At 37.5% G+C, this 17,739-nt stretch overlaps 1 long non-coding RNA gene across 2 annotated transcripts in view; it reads left to right on the top strand.

Annotated features, from left to right (window-relative positions):
- The window catches only part of LOC150053141 (uncharacterized), a 92,863-nt gene extending 90,199 nt beyond the window's left edge, over nt 1-2,664 (top strand). For both annotated transcript variants that reach the window (XR_016538072.1, XR_016538073.1), the window contains one exon: nt 2,624-2,664. This is a non-coding gene — a long non-coding RNA (uncharacterized LOC150053141). The remainder of the gene's footprint in view (nt 1-2,623) is intronic.
- Nucleotides 2,665-17,739: the final 15,075 nt, after the last annotated feature.

The raw sequence follows: 17,739 nt of genomic DNA, 5'->3' as shown, positions 1-17,739 counted from the left end.
ATGGGGAATGGAAAAGTTGGTAAAAAAATAAAAAAACAAAAAACAACTAGAACTTCTCTCCATGGACCCAGCCACCATATGGCTAAAATGATCATGCTTCACCTCACCTCATGAGCTCTGCATCTGGTATTTTTTAATCCTTTCCAGATTCTTAGGGAAAAAATTTAGATCGTTATGAGATCCAAGAAACTCAAAGAAATCATGCAGTGACATTATAGGGAAAATCTTCTTGGAGGTTTCAATGCTATATTGCCTGAATGAATAATGGATTTTTTTCTTCTGAAGAGAAATAGGTCATCAATACATCTATTGCATTTATTTTTTCAATTACAGAGGGCCTAAAGTCGTAGGATAAATGCTTTGCATACTTTGTATAGTATTTGTATGATTGCTTTGTGGAAATAAACAAGTTCTGATTCTTAAGGAATTTTGCTAGTTCACCTTATTGAACACCTGTCTTTTTCTAATCCAGTGATTCTCAACCCTGACTGCAGAGACACTGGGAGAATTTTTTCTTCAGTTTTTAATATATTTTTATTGTAATCAATAGAAGGGTTCACCAGATAGAAGGTGCATTACTTAACAATCATTGATACCCCTTCTCATGTTTTTTGTCCCAATTTCCCTTCCCCACCCCCTACCCTCATCTTGTTTTCCCCCTTCCCTATCGTATTTCAAATAAGCAAATAAACATATATACAATATATCACATAACAAGTTAAGATACTGTAACAATATGAGATAACCGAGGTACAACAAAAGAGATGAGAAATAACATAGTACATTAAGAACAGCAGTCACACCTTATATGGCTTTTGTTTCTATATCTTGGAGGTCCTTTCATTTAGGCTCATCCTATATGGCCTTATGTATCTAGGTTTTGTTCTATTGTAAATCTCTGCTAGGAGAGTCCTAGGTTTATACTAATTATGACAAATGAGGGAAACCATTTAGCCTTTGTTCCTTTGAGTCTGGCTTACTTAATATGATTTGTTCAATTTCCTTACAAATGGGGCGATGTCATTCTTTCTGACAACAGCATAGGAATCCATTGTGTATAAATACATCTTCTTGATCCAATCATCAACTGATGGGCATTTGGGTTGGTTCCATATCTTCGCTTTGGTAAATAGTGCTACAATGAACATCGTTGTGCTAGTGGATTTAGTTTGTCCTTATTTCTGGATGATTGGGTAAATGCCAAGTAGTGGAATTGCTTGGTCATAGGGGAGCTCTATGTTTAGTCTTTTGAAGAACTGCCATATTGCTTTCCATAGTGGTTGAAGGAGTTTGCACTCCCACCAGCAGTGTAGGAGTGATCCCTACTGGCCACATCCCCTCCAGCATCTGTTATTAGATTTCATGATTATGGCCAATCTAACTGGAGTGAGGTGGAATCTTAGAGTTGTTTTGATTTGCATTTCTTTTATGGCCAGAAATGTCGAGCATTTCTTCATGTGTCTATAGGTCATCCTTATTTCTTCAGAGAAGACTCTCTTTACGTCTTTGGCCTATCTTTTAATTGGATTGTTGTTTCTTTGGAGGTTAGTTTTGTAATGATTCAATTTTTTTGAGCTATTGCTGTATTTTAGATACAAGGCCTTTGTCTGTTGTATGATTAGTGAAGATCTTCTCCCACTCTGTGGGCTTTCTATTTAGCTTGCTAGCGATGTATATTCTTTGCCATACAGAAGCTCTGTAGTTTAATGCAGTGGGAGAAATTTTTATAAAATATTTGTGCCTCACTTTAGATCAATTAAATCTGATGTCAATTTTTTGGTTTGTTTGTTGCAAGAAGCTGACCAAATGCATAGATGAACTTTCAGTAGTTTACGCAAGTTTTTGGAAATGAATTATCTCAAGATAAAAACTATAAAACAAGCAAAGAATAAAACCTTTCCAAATGTTCCCTTTACCATAGTAAGAGTTGTCACTCTGACAATTTTTAAGAAAAATGTTAAGAACAGTAAGATGATGTTGGCAATTCTGAGGGAACTTGAGAATGATTGCCTTAGTGATTTTAGGGGAAGTATATCAAATTAGATGCCCCTGATGAAGACTTCAACCAAACAAGTTTGCAAAGGTATCTTAGTCCATTGGTACTGATACCACAACGGAATAATTTGTTGAAGACAAGCGAAGGGATTTATTTTCTTAAGCTTTGGAGGCTGACTAAGGCTAACATAAAAATACTTGTAGATTTGAGGTGAGGATTGTTTCAAGATGGTTCTCTGCTGCTGTTCTCTCACCTCACTTAGCAAAATTGCAAGAAGCTGAACGCTGAGCTGATACAAGCAAAGAGTGTGAGGGTAAGGGGGCTCTTTAAAGCCTCTTTGCCAAGAATCAGTCACCTTACCTCTTAAGTTCAAATAAAGGAACTTTGAGAGAATGCATGAAATCAAACTATAGCAAATGGGATTAAATTTAAGAGGACTAACGATACAGTAGAATTTACCATGCATGTTTAACCTTAGGGAATATAATAAAAGATGCAAGCACCTTTTCTATCATGCTGTATAATGAATTAGAAAATTTGCTAGAGCCATGGGTTATAGGAATCACATGCCTATTGATGTTATTCATTAATAGAATTAATATATGTATCTATTCATGTTTTTTGCAGATGAAATCCACAGCTTCATGTATACTCAATATGTGGGTTAGGTAAGTGATCTACTAGGGAGCTACACACTCAACTCCCACTTACTTTTATTTAACCCTAACCCGGTGAACAGCTCAGCTTGAGGTTCAAGACTGGGAGAATAACTTGTGTTTTCCATCTCTAGAGATAACAAATGCTTAGAAGATGCTATTGAAGTGCTAATTTACATTATATTTAATATGGAATATAAGAAACATAAAACTTTCAATACTACTTTCATCTCTAGCTTCCATCTTAAAGTAATTTAACAAATCTAAGTGCATTCAGGCCTAGAAAGGTAATTTTTGTTTGGGGAAAGGTGAACAAACAGGAAAAAGGGACATGTAAGAACATTATTTTAACTTATGAAATAATTTCCATTACTAACAGAGTCTGTGTGGATTAGACTGGTTAATTTTTGTATTAAATAATAGGATTTAAAAGCTCATTGTGTTTAATAGCTTTAGTGAGTAGTCTTTTGGTTATAAATGGTAAGAAGTTCATCCCAGTGTAGTTTAATATGAACAAAGAGTTGTTAACTTATGTAACTGAAAGGATAAAGAAGTAATTTTGTCTTTGGTTGTTGCTGGATTTAATATTGGCAGAATATCATTGGATTACCTTTGTTTTTCTCTATCCTGATTCTTCCTTCCACTGTGTTCCATTTTCAGCAGATTTTGTCCAATGTGGCACCAAAGATGTTTGCTAGTAACTCTAGGCAGATATTTTCTTTCCAGCTAGTGATTTCCAAGGAAAAAGACTACCATTTTCTCAGTAGCTCCAGTGGGGGAAAGGGATCACAGGAATGGGAATGGATATTCATTGCTGTGACAAATACATGAGAGAAACAATTTAAGGGGAAACAATTGTTTTTGTTAAAGGTTTCAGTGTTTTTCAGTTTTCAACATATACAAGGTGCATACATACATACAATCTAAATGTTTTTTAGTTGATTTAAGAAGCAACTGGATTTTTGTAAGCAGAGGAAGGAAATAAAACTCAGAGTTTTTTTTTTAGCTTTACCACATGCTGTATATATACACATGTGTATATATAATAATATATATTTGCAATGTATAGTATCATACATAATCTTTGCAAACAACTGATAATGAATAATGATCACTAGAATCGGAATTACCAGGCATTTGAAAGAGATGGCTTGCTAATATTCCATTTTGAACCTTACATGAAAAAAGAACAAGTTTTTGAAAATAAAGAATTGAGGAGAAAGAAAGAGAAATTATAAATCATTGAAAGAGCCCCTTCCCTGCATTGAAAACACGCAATCAATACACCTCCTTGTGCAGCCTGGATATTTTAAGTTGTAAGCCAGAAATAATATCATAAAGGTTTATTTGGATGGCAACGTAGGTAAAGAATATTTCAAGATGTCTGTACACTTTACAAAGCTTTTCATTAGATCACAGAAACAATGCCAAATTTTAGCTGTAGCCTGAGTTCCTACAGATTTATCTATGGCTGATTTTTATTTTTTGATGAACTTTGATTTATTATGTGAAGATCCAGAGAGTGAGCTCAGAGGCTTTCAGGAAATATAACCACCACAAGAATTTTAGTACCCTTTACATTGTCCCAAACCTATTTAATCAGGGTTAAAGATGTTGGACCATCAATCTGAATACAAACACACACTTATTTTTAAAAACCCTAGAGACAAATTACAAATTATGACCTATAAATGAACCCAGAACAGTTATGCTTCCTCTTGGAAGATTTCCAAGTTGCCATTAAAGTTTGAATTGATGAATTTAAGCACTATTCTCCCTCAAATCACTATTGCCAAAGAATAGTGGTTAGGAATTGATTTGCTGTTCTAGATGGGCCAGGAAAAAAATACTGCAGAAACTAATCAAGGAAGGTGGATATAACAATGGGTTGGCTGCACAAGAAAATATCCAACACTGGTGGCTTAAGTCACTAAAGTTTACTCCTCCTAGCCTTCAAGATTGAGAAGTCCAACATCAATATATCAGCCACATATGTTTCATCTGTGGCAACTTCTCTAGGCTTGTGAATGACTAGCATCATGTTATGACTAACATGACTCCTTTGTTTGCATAAGGTCAGAGAGAGGGAGCTCTGTGAGTCTTCTGAGGTCACATACATGTTCAGGATCATACTGCCTCACCCTCAATCCCTTCCTATACCTGATTATCTCAGGAAGCCCTATTTCATGACGCCCCAGCTACCACCATATTGTGGGTTAAACTTCAACATGTGAATTTTGGGGAACATAAGTACTCAATCCATAGCAGCGTTCATGGTTACAAGTCAGAAAAACATGTAATTTGGTTTTTTTGTTTGTTTGTTTGTTTTTGCCAGTCCTGGGCTTGAGCTCAGGGCCTGACCACTGTCCTTGGACTTTCTCAAGGCTACAGCTCTACCACTTGAGCCTCAGCACCACTTCCAGCTTTTTTCTATGTATGTGGTACCAAGGAATCAAACCCGGGTCTTCATGCATGCTAGACAAGCACTTTAACCACTAGGCCAAACTCCCGGCCCAACATGTAATTTGTTTTATCAGACCTTGACTATACAACCAACGGATTATCTCATTAAGTCATCATTCCCTTTGTTTTAACCCCTCTAAGCAGTTCTAACCCTTCTAAAGACTTATAGTACATTATATTTAGAAAATTTAGAATTTATCCTGCCATAACATTGCCTATTTATCACCAAATATAATCTTTTTTACTGAAAATACTACTGTTACTGGGGGAAGGTAACATAATGAAGCAATGAAGCAATCAGTGGTGAATGAGGCTCTTGTATTCTCCTCATATACACAAAAACTACCTTCACATCCCAACCCTCGAAACAGATCTACTGCATGAGTATAATATTTAGTGATATTATATGGCAAGTGTGCCAGAATGCTGCAGAACTTTAAATAGAATTGTATTTTTAGAGTCTCTGATGACGTCTTTATATAGACCATTGTCCCTCCCTAGTCTGATTTTTAAGAGGACAAATTTTATACCAAGTATCAGTAGACATTATGTAAAGTTTTAATCAAGTTCAAATATAGCAATGTATTTCTCCTTAGAGTAGAAGGATATATAGGTATAATAATGCTGAGCCCAATCAGAACTGTATGTCTTAGCATAGTCTACAATAGCTGAAATTAGACAGTATTTTGGGAGAAGACTAGATGAAAACCTTAAGGCAAGTTAGGTTGAGATGCTCTCATTTGTTCATTTTATAGACTAATAATCTCAGTAGTTTTTTGGTCATTTAATATGTGTATTCTAGATTCACTCCTTTTGCTACATCCTTTTAGATGTTTCTATCCTGTAAACAAAATCTTGCTATGGGTGTAGTTTCTGTTATTGTTCAAGTTTTTATTGAACTGAATGTGTTTAAGATGATCTTTAACTTTCAAAGACCTTTGTCCTGGGAACAGCTGTCCCCATGAATAATTCAGTAGTGAATTGTTTACTTGTTACACTTCAAATTCTCTTTTTATTGTAAAGAGCTTCACGGGTTCTTACCCTTAGTTACTGCAGTAACTTAATTATTGGATATTTACATTTTTTTTCTATTTACTCTCACCAGAGATTATCTTCCATATAGTCTGGGAACTTATAACATGCTTTAAGTGGAGATAGCAGTACTGTGCTTTAAGTAAAGATAGCAGTATGTGCTACTCACATATAAATAATAACAAAAAATGTTACAAAGCATTAAAAGACAATCCGAGATTGTGTCCCAAGCCAGTTGTGGTGACTTAAACCTGTACTCTTAGCCATTCGAGAGGCAGAGATTGGGGATCTTTGTAGGAGGCAAACCTGGGCATAAAAGTTCATGGAGGGCCAGGAGTTTGGCCTACTGGTAGAGTGCTTGCCTAGCATGCATGAAGACCTAGGTTCGATTCCTCGGTACCACATACTTAGAAAAAAGCTGGAAGTGGTAGAGGCTCAAGTGGTAGAACTCTGGCCATGAGAAAGTTCAAGGACAGTGCTCAGGCCCTGAGCTCAAGCCCAGAACTGGCAAAAAAAATGTTCATGGAAACTCTCTATTAACCAATGGCTGGATGTGGTTATGAGTGCCTGTTATCCTAAATACACAGGAAGCACACTGGCTGGGCACAGGATACACTCCTGTCATCCCCAGCGATGCTAGGAAGCCCAAGTAGATGAACTGCTTCCCAGGCTTGCCTGGGAATGAAGCAATATACTACCTCAAAAATCACCAAGGCACAAAAGGCCTGGAGAAGTGGTAGAATGCCCATGTAGTAAGTGTGAAGTCCTGAGTTTAAATCTGAGTACTAGCAAAGAATAAAAGAATGTGTCCCAAATGGATAAAAATTGGAATGTTACAACTATCAAAATGTTGACTGAACTCCTGCACCTCAGGTCACTCACTATCCTCCTGGAGATGCTAAGTGGAAGTCCATTCCGATGTTAACACTAAGTTAACTGATGATTAATGTCATCTCCTTAGGAACCAAGGAGTCCTCCGAGTCTTTATGTATGTCCGCTCAACAAGTTCATCAATAACTGTCTAAATCATTAATCTACATGTTCATGTAGCCTTATGGCATACAGATAGAAATTGCTTTCTCCTTGAAGTCAATCAATCAATATCTTTCAGTTTTTGTCATTTAATCAATTGTCCTTCTAAGTAGTCTATATCTCTATGCTGGATGCTGGAGATAACAGCTGAATGCTTGCCAAGCATACACAAGACCCTTGGCTAGATCCTCTGCATTATATACACCCACAGGCTCTTTCCTACCTTGAAATAGCACAGAAGTAATCAAACATTTCAACTTCTTGTTTTTTTCTAGAGTACCTAAGCTAAGTGCTCATCACAAAAATAGGCTCTTGATAATTTGACATTTAGAAGCTTTAGAGTTCTTTTGAAGTTGTCTCGTGCCTGATAGACCCCGGGACAAATAGTGTATTTTCTAATAAATGTACCAATGGATATACAGGAGAAAAAAGCAAGAGAAAAACCTATGTTTAATTATGTATTTAATTTAGCTACCAGGTTAATTTCTATCACCTTGTAAACTTTTCAAAATAATTTTTACCCTATCCTCCTTTGAATAGCTTTGTAGTTTTTCTTAGTTATATAGGGAATTAGACTTTTCCTATTAGAACAAGATGTGAATTTATAGTTTCTTGGACAACTCAGATGCTTCATTTCCAACTTAGAACAAGAAGAAATACTCTCTAACTCATATTTAAAGTTAGCATGATAGGAGCTAAGACAAAAATCCCAGATATGTAGCGATCTTTTGGTTGGCATTTGGAAATGGGAGAAATTTATTTCTTATATAACAACAACAACAGCAGGGAATCCTATTATACCAGCATCAATATGTCTGGAATTATTCAAATATTACAAAATTATTCATTTTGTAAAATGTATTCCCCATCAGTCAGTTATAGCCTTGAAGAAGTTATATATTAGTATAACAGTGGAAAAAGTTTATCTTCAGGTATTACTTTTTAACACTATTTAAAGTTTTTCCTTAAAGTATTAAAAAAGACAAATTGTGGGCCAGGAGTTTGGCCTAGGGGTAGAGTGCTTGCCTAGCATGCACGAAGATGCGGGTTCGATTCCTTGGTACCACATACATAGAAAAAAAGCTGGAAGTGGTGCTGAGGCTCAAGTGGTAGAGCTCTAGCCTTGAGAAAGTCCAAGGACAGTGCTCAGGCCCTGAGTTCAAGCCCAGGACTAGCAAAAAAAAAAGACAAATTGTATTCAATGGAAACCAATTAGAATTTAAGATACTTATTAAATAATATATTCTTTATTATACACAGGTTATCATTTATCTACAGCTATTGCTATCTATGTATCTATCTATATCTACTTACCTATCTACCTACCTATCTGTATATTTTAGTCCTTAGCTTAAGTGTGCATACACATACACATAAATTTTTTTTTTGTGGATCATTGGGCTTGAACTCAGCCTGGGCACTGTCCTGAGCTCTTCTGCTCAAGACTACTGCCCTACCTCTGGGCCTGGGCATTGTCTCTGAGCTCTTCAGCTCAAGGCTACCACCTACTCTTGAACCAAAGCCTGGGCTGTCTTTGAACCTTGATCCTCAGATCTCAGCTTCCTGATTAGCTAGGATTACAGGCATGAGCCATCATGCCTGGCTACACATAAAATTTTATATACATGGGTATGGCATCTTGCTTGGCCATTATAGAAATTATGAAATATTGTGTTCTATCATTATCATGTCTACCAATAGTCCTACCAATATTCCTCCTTCTCCTCCTTCTCTTACTACTACCACTAATACTACTACAACTACAACAACAACAACAACAACAACAACTACTACTACTACTACTACTACTACTAAACTATTGAATAGTCTATGTTAAAACAACTGCATGCTCTGGGCAATAACCAAGACATGTTGTATAAGGCTTTGCTATGTTCGGTGTGAACTGTTGCTTCATTTTGAACACACATGTCACATCACCATGTACAGTGTTTAAGGATTTTTATTGGTAGAAAGAATAGCTAAGTTAGGGTGCTTACTATCTGCTTACTTAGTTACCTAAAATTCAACATAAGCTCTTTAGACTTTAGTCACTTGGGTTCTGATTCTTTGAAGCCTTTGAAAACTACAAGAAAAGCATTGTTGGCCCCTGTCTTGTGTTTCTTGTTTGCTTGTTTTAATTGTGAATCTTCCATGATAAAGTGTCTCACCAATACACCATCTATCTTAACACTATTAACCTATCACCTTCAGACCCTACAATTGTCATACAGCTCAGCCACCATTGTACCACTAATTGTAAATAGTTGTAACTATGAACCAGTGGGCAAATAGCATCAGATTAGCATCTTTTTATCTTTTCTTATGGCCTAATATTCAGCTCTGAAGTCCAATATTGGTTCTCTCTGACTGTCTTGCTCTCGCCCATAATTCTGATACTCTAGATTTTAACCCCTGCCCCATAGTGTGAAAAGAGAATTTCTGTCCAGTTCCCACAATTTTCTGAAGTGTTGGGATCAAAACCCATACTCTGTGACTTGAAATTTTCAAAGTCTTGACTGTTTCCTTGCCTTATGGATTATTGACAACTATTATTCAATGAGATCTGACACTTAGGATGATAGCATCTAAATTAAACATCTGAATGCCTTGTCAGACACTAGGCTGGACTTCCCACCTTTCTTTTCAAGTCTCTATTTTTAGGATGGTTTCATCAATCCCCATGTACAATGCCTTTATCTTGAAAGTTCCAGTTTGGGTCTATTGAGATGATGATCAAAGTGAAATTGTTTTCAAGAGTTTTTGTTTGTTTGGGGTGGTACTGGGAAATGAATCCAGGGCCTGTGCCAAAGTGAAGTATTTATGAGTTTTCTGTACTAAGTTCTGGGAGCATAAAATGGAGACTGAATATATACTTTCAGAGGGAATGGCATGAACTTTCATAGGGAATGGCCATCACACATGTCTGAGAACATCCTTATTTACATCATCGGTCTGCAGGGCTAGCCCTGCAACCTTATTGGTCAGAACAAGGCAATTTGTATAAACAGCATCTCTTCATCTTTCATTTTTAAAAAGGATTTATTTTTATCCCAAAATATCTTTCAATCTATTTATCTGAAGGGGCCTTACATCTTTGGCAAAATTCCTCTGGCTGCATTAGCTGGAAACCGCTCTGATCACCTCTCTTTGGCTTCCAATCCCTGTCTGACTGACAGCATCTAAGAGATGACCTCCTCCGGGAATAAGTGGAGGGATCCTCTGGAATAAGCAAAAATATTTGTGAAAACAGAGCCTTCTTGCAACTACTTATAAGTTTCCTCTGAGTGATTAGCAAAAAGAAATGTGCATGGGAATCTCCCTACTTGAATTTGTCCCTCTGAGGACAGGAAATTATTTTCTATCCATTATATAGGGTTGCTTGGGTGGAACAATGCCTTAAAGATGTCACCATTGCATGGAATGGTCTTGTGTTTATTATGCAGAGTGGATAGATGCCTGTAGAAATGTGAGCACAGTGTTAAAGGATCTCATATTGCAGTGTGAATGATGACAATGTTTTTAACTGAGAAGAGCATTGCTGTGCATCAGCCAAGAGACTCTTTCTGCAGCTATTGGGAACCATTTCCTCTGAGACTCATCCTGTTAGTCCGTCATCAGGTGAGAGTGTCTCTTGGGCTGACTGCCAGTTCTTGGATTGCTGAAACACTTGCCTGGACTCTGGCTACTCACCTCACAGTGCTCTCTCATAGTTCAGAGTGACTCACACAGAAAACTGTTACCTCATTTTGTTGAATTCCATTGTGTGGGCTGAAGGTTGAACTTAGCCGGGAGAGAAAAAAGAAGGGATCAGAGATGAGGCACCTAATTGACAATGCCAATTACAAAGTGACAGATGAGCACATCAAAGGTCTTTTAAAAGGAAGGTAAGGTGAGGGCTTTGCCCTCAGCTAGACTTTTGCTGCAAGGTACTGTGAGTCACAGGCTGAGCTGAGGACAGGTAAAGTGAATGTGAGAACGCTGATGCAATGATAGGGAGATATTTAAGTTACCAGCTTCCAATGAGATCTCACAGGAAAGAAAAGTAGAAATGACTGACATTTCTATTGAATAAAAGGCAATACCTTGAGAACTCTGTTCAATGAATGGCTGAATAGTATTGATATAGCCCATATGTGAGCTGGAATTTATTAAATAGTTAGTAGCTGGAATCAGCTCAAATCATTCTTCAAGTTTCAAAGTCTTAGGTTTCAGTTCAAGAGTGTCCTGTCTTTGTTCAGTCATCTGCTTTAAAAAAAATAAGTCTTCAGATATTTATTGATTCAACTTTTGTGCTAAGCACTATTTTGAGTAGTAAGTCTGAGAAGATTGCTCACAAGGAGCCTACAGTCTAGTGAAAGAAGGCAAATCATATTCAAATAATGTATTTGAGAGATGATATCAAAGAATAGTAAAGGAAGTGTAAAAAGTTGACATAAAGAGATTTGGGTAGGGTGCTCAGCAAGTATCGTGTGTGTGTGTGTGTGTGTGTGTGTGTGTGTGTGTGTGTGTGTGTGTGTGTGCTAGCATACACACACAGAGCTAGCAATCTGCCATTGGAGTGCCTGTTTCACTTTCAGCTTTTAGTAGCGATTGGTTGGAAATGACAGTCTCGGCAAACATTTCCTCTTCGGCTGGCTTCAAAGTATGATCCTCAGATCTTAGCTGCCTGTGTAGGTGGATTATAGGCTTGAGCCACTGACACTTTAATACAGCAAATATATTTTCAAAGTAGATTATACTGATTTTTGTTGTTGTTGTTAATCCAGGATTGAGATTATAAGATAGAAACTGAAGAGTAATTCAGCATCCAAACTGAGAGTGCTATGGTGGTAGAATGTGGCCATAGGAGGTAAGGACTAAGATTGATAGAGGAGAAAGACAGAGACATAAGCAGATGCAAAGGATGTGCATGGGAATGGTCTCAGTTCTAAGTTCTAATACTTTTCTTAAAGCTAAAGTGAATTTATGGGTGAGAGGAGACTAGCCAAAGAGGATGAGAAAGAAAAAGAGAAAGATGAACTAGATCATATAGGGTTCAAAGGCTATGAAAAATTATTCAGAGTTTTTTCCTTTTTTGGGTCATGGGGCTTCACCCACTGGGGACTGTCCCTGAGCTCTTCAGCTCAAGGCTATCACCCTACCCCTGAGCCACAGCCCCACTTCCCATTTTCTAATGATTAATTGGAGATAAGAGTCTCACTTCTTTAGTGCCTGAGCTGGCTTTGAATTGCAATCCTCAGCTCTCAGTCTCCTGAGTAGTTAGGATTACAGGTGTGAGCTACCATGCCTGGCAACTATTTACATTTTTATCCTAATTGTATGGAGGATTGTTAGAAGAGAAATGAGTCAATATTATCTACCCTTAAAAATATTGTCGTGAGGATTATGTGGAGCAGGAATTATAGGAATGATAGTAAAAGCCAAGAGAATTTGGAATACAGTTGGAAAGGCATGAGATGATGGTAGCTTAGTCCAGGCTCTCCAGTAGATACTGCAGGGGTAAGGGGAAGGGATTTGCAATATGTTTGGGGGTGAAGAGAGTAGAGTTTATAGGACTTCGTATGGGTTGGATATAGATGAGATAAAAGGGCAGTATTTACTAAGAGGGTTATAAGTGGAAGAAGAATAGGCTTGAATAGAAAAGTCCTTAATGAGGACATGATTAGTTAGAAAGGATCATTAAATATCCAAGGGAAACCATATATGGCTTATTCAGCACACATACATCAAAAGATATCTTATAAGCCTCCCTATAAAGTCTAGAAATTTAAAGCATTACTCATCAGGGTTTCTTGCTGCTAGAATTCTCCAGAAAACTTATATTCTGGCAGTCAAAAGCACTCACAACACTTAGAACAAAGTGTTATGATGGAGAGGAGACAAGATACTGGGGTACTCATTGAGTCACCAAAGGTCAAAGTTGCTATAGGTGAGCAGCAATACATTTCCTATTAGAATATTTCCATGTCGGTTGTAGTTTCTTCTGGATGTCATTCTCTTGCATCTTCTGTATGTATCAGTCTAGCATCCAGACCTGATCCTTGGGGTTAACATTTTTTCTACAGCTATCATCTGTGTGGTTTGAATGTGTCCTCTCTAACATTCATGCATTGTCATTGTGATGATGAGAGATTTGAGTCATTAAGAGCTGATGATGATGTGAAAATTCCTTTCTTAATGATGGGCTTAAAACTAGGGCTGGGAGTTTGGCCTCGTGGTAGAGTGCTTGCCTAGCATGCATGAAGACCTGGTTCGATTCCTCAGTACCACCGGAAGTGGTGCTGAGGCTCGAGTGGTAGAGCTCTACCCTTGAGAAAGTTCAAGGACAGTGCTCAGGCCCTGAGTTCAAGCCCAGGGCTGGCAAAAACAAAACCAAACGAAAACACAAAAAACTACTATAAAAGAGGCTCTGCAGAGTGGTCTATTAGGCTTATCTTTATGCCGTCTGCCATGTAAAGTCATGAAGATTTAGAAAGAAGGTCCTCTCCAGACTGAATTCTGGAACTTCTTAAGAAACCTCAAAAACTGATAGAATAATTTTGTGCTCTTTACAAATTATGTAATCTGAGATATTTTGTTATAGTAACACAAAAAGACTAGGACACTGCCATAACCTTGTAACCAATCCCATTCTGCTTAAATTAGCTTAGGCAAATTTTTGCAGTATTGAATGTTAACAGTTAAAATAATTATGAATACTCATGCTGTTATAGCTCATGACCTAGGAGTGCATATAATAATTTAATTATAACCCAAAGTAGGCAGCTGAAAATGCTCATACACATAAATAAGTCTGATATCATTATCTTCATTATTAAACATAGGAGATAGCCTAGAAATTTTTTGACTACAGAAAACTTCTAAAATATTGAGAAAATTGAGTTTATGCAATACAAAATAACTGATACATGGAAACTAGTAAGTTTAGAACAGAGATTTCCCCACCCATCCAACTCTAAGAAGGTTTGGGTAATGTGTCCCATAGGGGTCCAAGGAGAATTTCTATATGGGTCTGGTTTATTGATACAAGATATTGATGCTTCTACTGGAGCATCAAAGGGGTATCAAAGATAATCATCTCTAGAACCAAGGGGCCAACTAAAGGAATTTCTCAATGCACCAGGGAAAGGTATTAAGAATAAAATGGTCCAGAACAGCTAACGAGGTTACATCAGCCTATCACAGATTGGTGGCTCATCTTTTACAACATATTATGGATGGAAAACTGATTCCTATCAGTCTCTAAAGAGGGTCAGCAGTGGCAGGTGCTTTGTGTAATTATATGAGCTGTAGCAAGCTATGTTGGTGCACCAATGCTTTCTTGCTGGAGATTTTCTCTGGCTAGAGAAGATTGGTCATGAAGGATAGCTAGATGTGCTGGGGTAGTAGGATCTGCTGGGTCACCCCTCTCCCTATGATGGACTGGAGTTGGTGGGTAAAAAAACATATTATTTCTTATCTCTTTGTCTCTCCATGCATATGTATATATGTCTATCTCTCTGTCTCTTTGAGCAGCACTGGAATTTGAATTCAGGACTTTATAATAGGTATTCTACCACTTGAGCCAAACTTCCAGCCTTCCATTGTTTCAGATAATTTTCAAATAGATCTTGTTTTACTTAATAATGCCTCTTATTAGCTGGGGCGAGAGGCATGAACCATCATGTTCAACCAAAGGATTTAAAAAAAAAACATACTGTGTCTGAAAGTTCTATAACATCATGGAAATACTGAGAGCTATCACAGAAACATTTGTGGATCTAGAACTCTCCTTTATATAGGTCATAGTTGAGAGCTTGGAAAGATAGGAAAATGGCCTTGGAGTGTCAGTCATAGATCAAGGTATTAAAGATCTTTAGATAACACTCACAGGATAGACATTCAGAACCTCTTCTTAACTTTCTCATTTCTAGTTTGCTCCACCTCCTTCTACTGAGCATACTTCTGTTGCTTTTCTGTTACCAATTGAAAAGAGGGTAAAAATTTAGGCTAGAAAGTGATACATTGATATTAACTAGAAGAAACACACCAAAATTCAAAAACAGGATCCTGTTGGGAAGGACATGAACAATTAAAATATGATGGTCCTAGAGCCTTGAAGTGTGAAAGTTGAGGGTCAATAGGCATGGATGTGAACAACCTGGCTAACTCAGGGTCTTACTCAGGACACAGAACTCCTGTGACTGATGTTCCTTTGATGATGGCTGTGAGTCATCCAGAGAAGGTTAAGAAGAGTGTATGTTGTATTTTAAGAGGCCTTCCATTCATAATGGCCATTAAAAAGGTATGTTTTCAGTTCCCTGGGAATTTACCCTAGCAAAACCTCTCATTGTCTGAGAGCACTGAATGGAAGAGATTATTACTGTAGCTAGTTTTATAAGGAAGTTCTTAGCAGATATATATCCTTTTCAGTATGGAACAATGCTGAGAGGAGAGGGGGGGGGGCGGGAGTCAATTTGGATTCTGTGAATCTGAGCCAAGAGAGAATTTTAATCATTTCAAAGGAACCCAACCTGAGTAATATCTGACGTCACTCACTGAGGCTGTTCACTTCTCAGAGTGACCAGCTTGGGTCTGGGCCACTATACTTTGTTCATTCTTTGGCAGGAACAGGCAACTCTAAAAATATTCAGTAGAAGGGACTTTTGCAGGCTTGTGTTGGCATCTCTGTTTCTTGGGGAAAGCAGCCTCCAGGCAGGTGGCTTGTATTGGACAGTGGAAATCAGCTAAGATAGAGTGCCCAGGAATTGTGTCTAACTGGAAGGGTTTGTGAAGACTATTTCCTGCCTGTAAGGCCAGTCTTCTTACTTGTTTGGGAGAATGAAAAGGAGTGTAAAGTTGTATGTTTCTAGTACATTAAGGATTCCAGGAGCAAAGGCCCAGTTGGCTGCTAAAGACTCTATATGTCTAGGTATTTTAGGAGGCAGAGATTGGAAAGACCATAGTCTAAAGATAGATGGGCAGAAAAGTTCTCAAGACTTCTTTTCAAATAATCAAGAGAGCCTAAAAAGGACAATTGACAGGAAAGTAAGGAACCAATCTTAGGGGTATCTTATGGCTCCAGAATGTTGTGATTCTGAATGTTGTAGCCTCCCACAATCTGCAAAGTAAGTGCAGCTTATAAGTATGCCTCATAACTATGGGACCCTCCCCTAATCACCTTATGTGACTGCTCAAAACCGGCATTCCTCTCTCCAACCTAAATTTATATTAAAGCCCTGTAAGTTTTTACAGTCAGAACTCAAAACTTTGGTGAGGAACTCCCCTAATGAAGTTACTTTAATGAAGTTACTCCTGTTTGTCTGAGTGTGTTGCTTGATTTCTTCATGGTCTGTTCACTTTTCTGTGACAGAATAAGATCTGGTCCTTAGCCACATCAGGAAGGTTAACATTAGTGGAATGCATCCAGACTTGCTCCTGAGGAGGAAGCAAGACTAACTCAAAAATAACAACAAAAAACAAGGATAAAGATAGGGCTCAGCAGTAAGATTGTCCTCTTATCAAGAATGAAGTCCTGAGTTTAAACCCCAGTACTATGGAAAGGTAAAAGAAAAAGAACAGATGCCCTAGAAAAGCTTGGATCTGTAAGTGATTAGTTACTTCTAAGTTGGCTTAGAATGAACTAATTGCAGAAGTGATTGCAAGCCTTTAAAAAGGGGGTAGAATTAGGATTTTGTTCTAATTTCTTTTGTACTCCAGAAAAGGCTGGAGGACTACCAAAATGAACAGCAGAGTTACAAAATCTTTCCTTGCTTATCAATCTAGTCTTCACTCTCCATTTAGTTGTGACCCTCTGGAGACTGGAGGATTTCTCTTTGGGTGAATAAAAAGAAAAGATTCACAGCTGCTGATAGTTCAGGGTTCTCCCCTATAAAACGACAAATATACTTCTCATCTGATCTCTATTCAGGACAAAATATGGACAACTTTGTCATCTTTATCTTCTGACTAATGCCTTGTCCTTGTGGCACTATTTAAAAAGGAAAATTAAATATAAATGAACATCAAGGAAAGCTAGAAATGCAAAACTCATTTCTAATAGGTATAAACATAACAAATAACCTATATTTACTCGCTTCAGGGAGCTAGGAGACGCTGTAGCCATGATAAAACAAAGAGAATATAAAAAATAACATTCAGAGCATAAACTCAGAGCTCTCAAAAAATGAACAATAGTATCAAAAGAATGTTTTAAAGCATAAGTTTTTCTTAATAACTTTTCCAGAAAGGGGATGAGACTATTGGAGGAAGAAAAAGAATTATGAATGAGCAGCAGGAAGAGGCAAAAACTACCAATGAAAGAAACAAAGCAAGAAATTCCCCAACATTAAAATCCATGAAAATTTAGATTGTGTTTCCACAGGAATTATCCCTCCAGACTGAGAATAATAAAAGAGTTACCCTGAGGACACATCGGATCTCTGTCCAATGCTGGCCTTAAGTAAAACTCTCAGGACCCTATCTGAAAAGAAAATTAAACCCAAAAGGTCTGGAGGCATGTGGAATAGTAGAGTGTTTATCTAGCAAGTTCAAGGCCCTCAAGGGCCTGGAAATAAGAGT

This window comes from Megascapheus bottae, chromosome 16, assembly GCF_031878675.1.
Source record: "Megascapheus bottae isolate mThoBot1 chromosome 16, mThoBot2.hap1, whole genome shotgun sequence".
Taxonomy (NCBI): domain Eukaryota; kingdom Metazoa; phylum Chordata; class Mammalia; order Rodentia; family Geomyidae; genus Megascapheus; species Megascapheus bottae.
The sequence above is the reverse complement of the archived record's forward strand: the minus strand, read 5'-3'. Positions and strand labels throughout refer to the sequence as shown.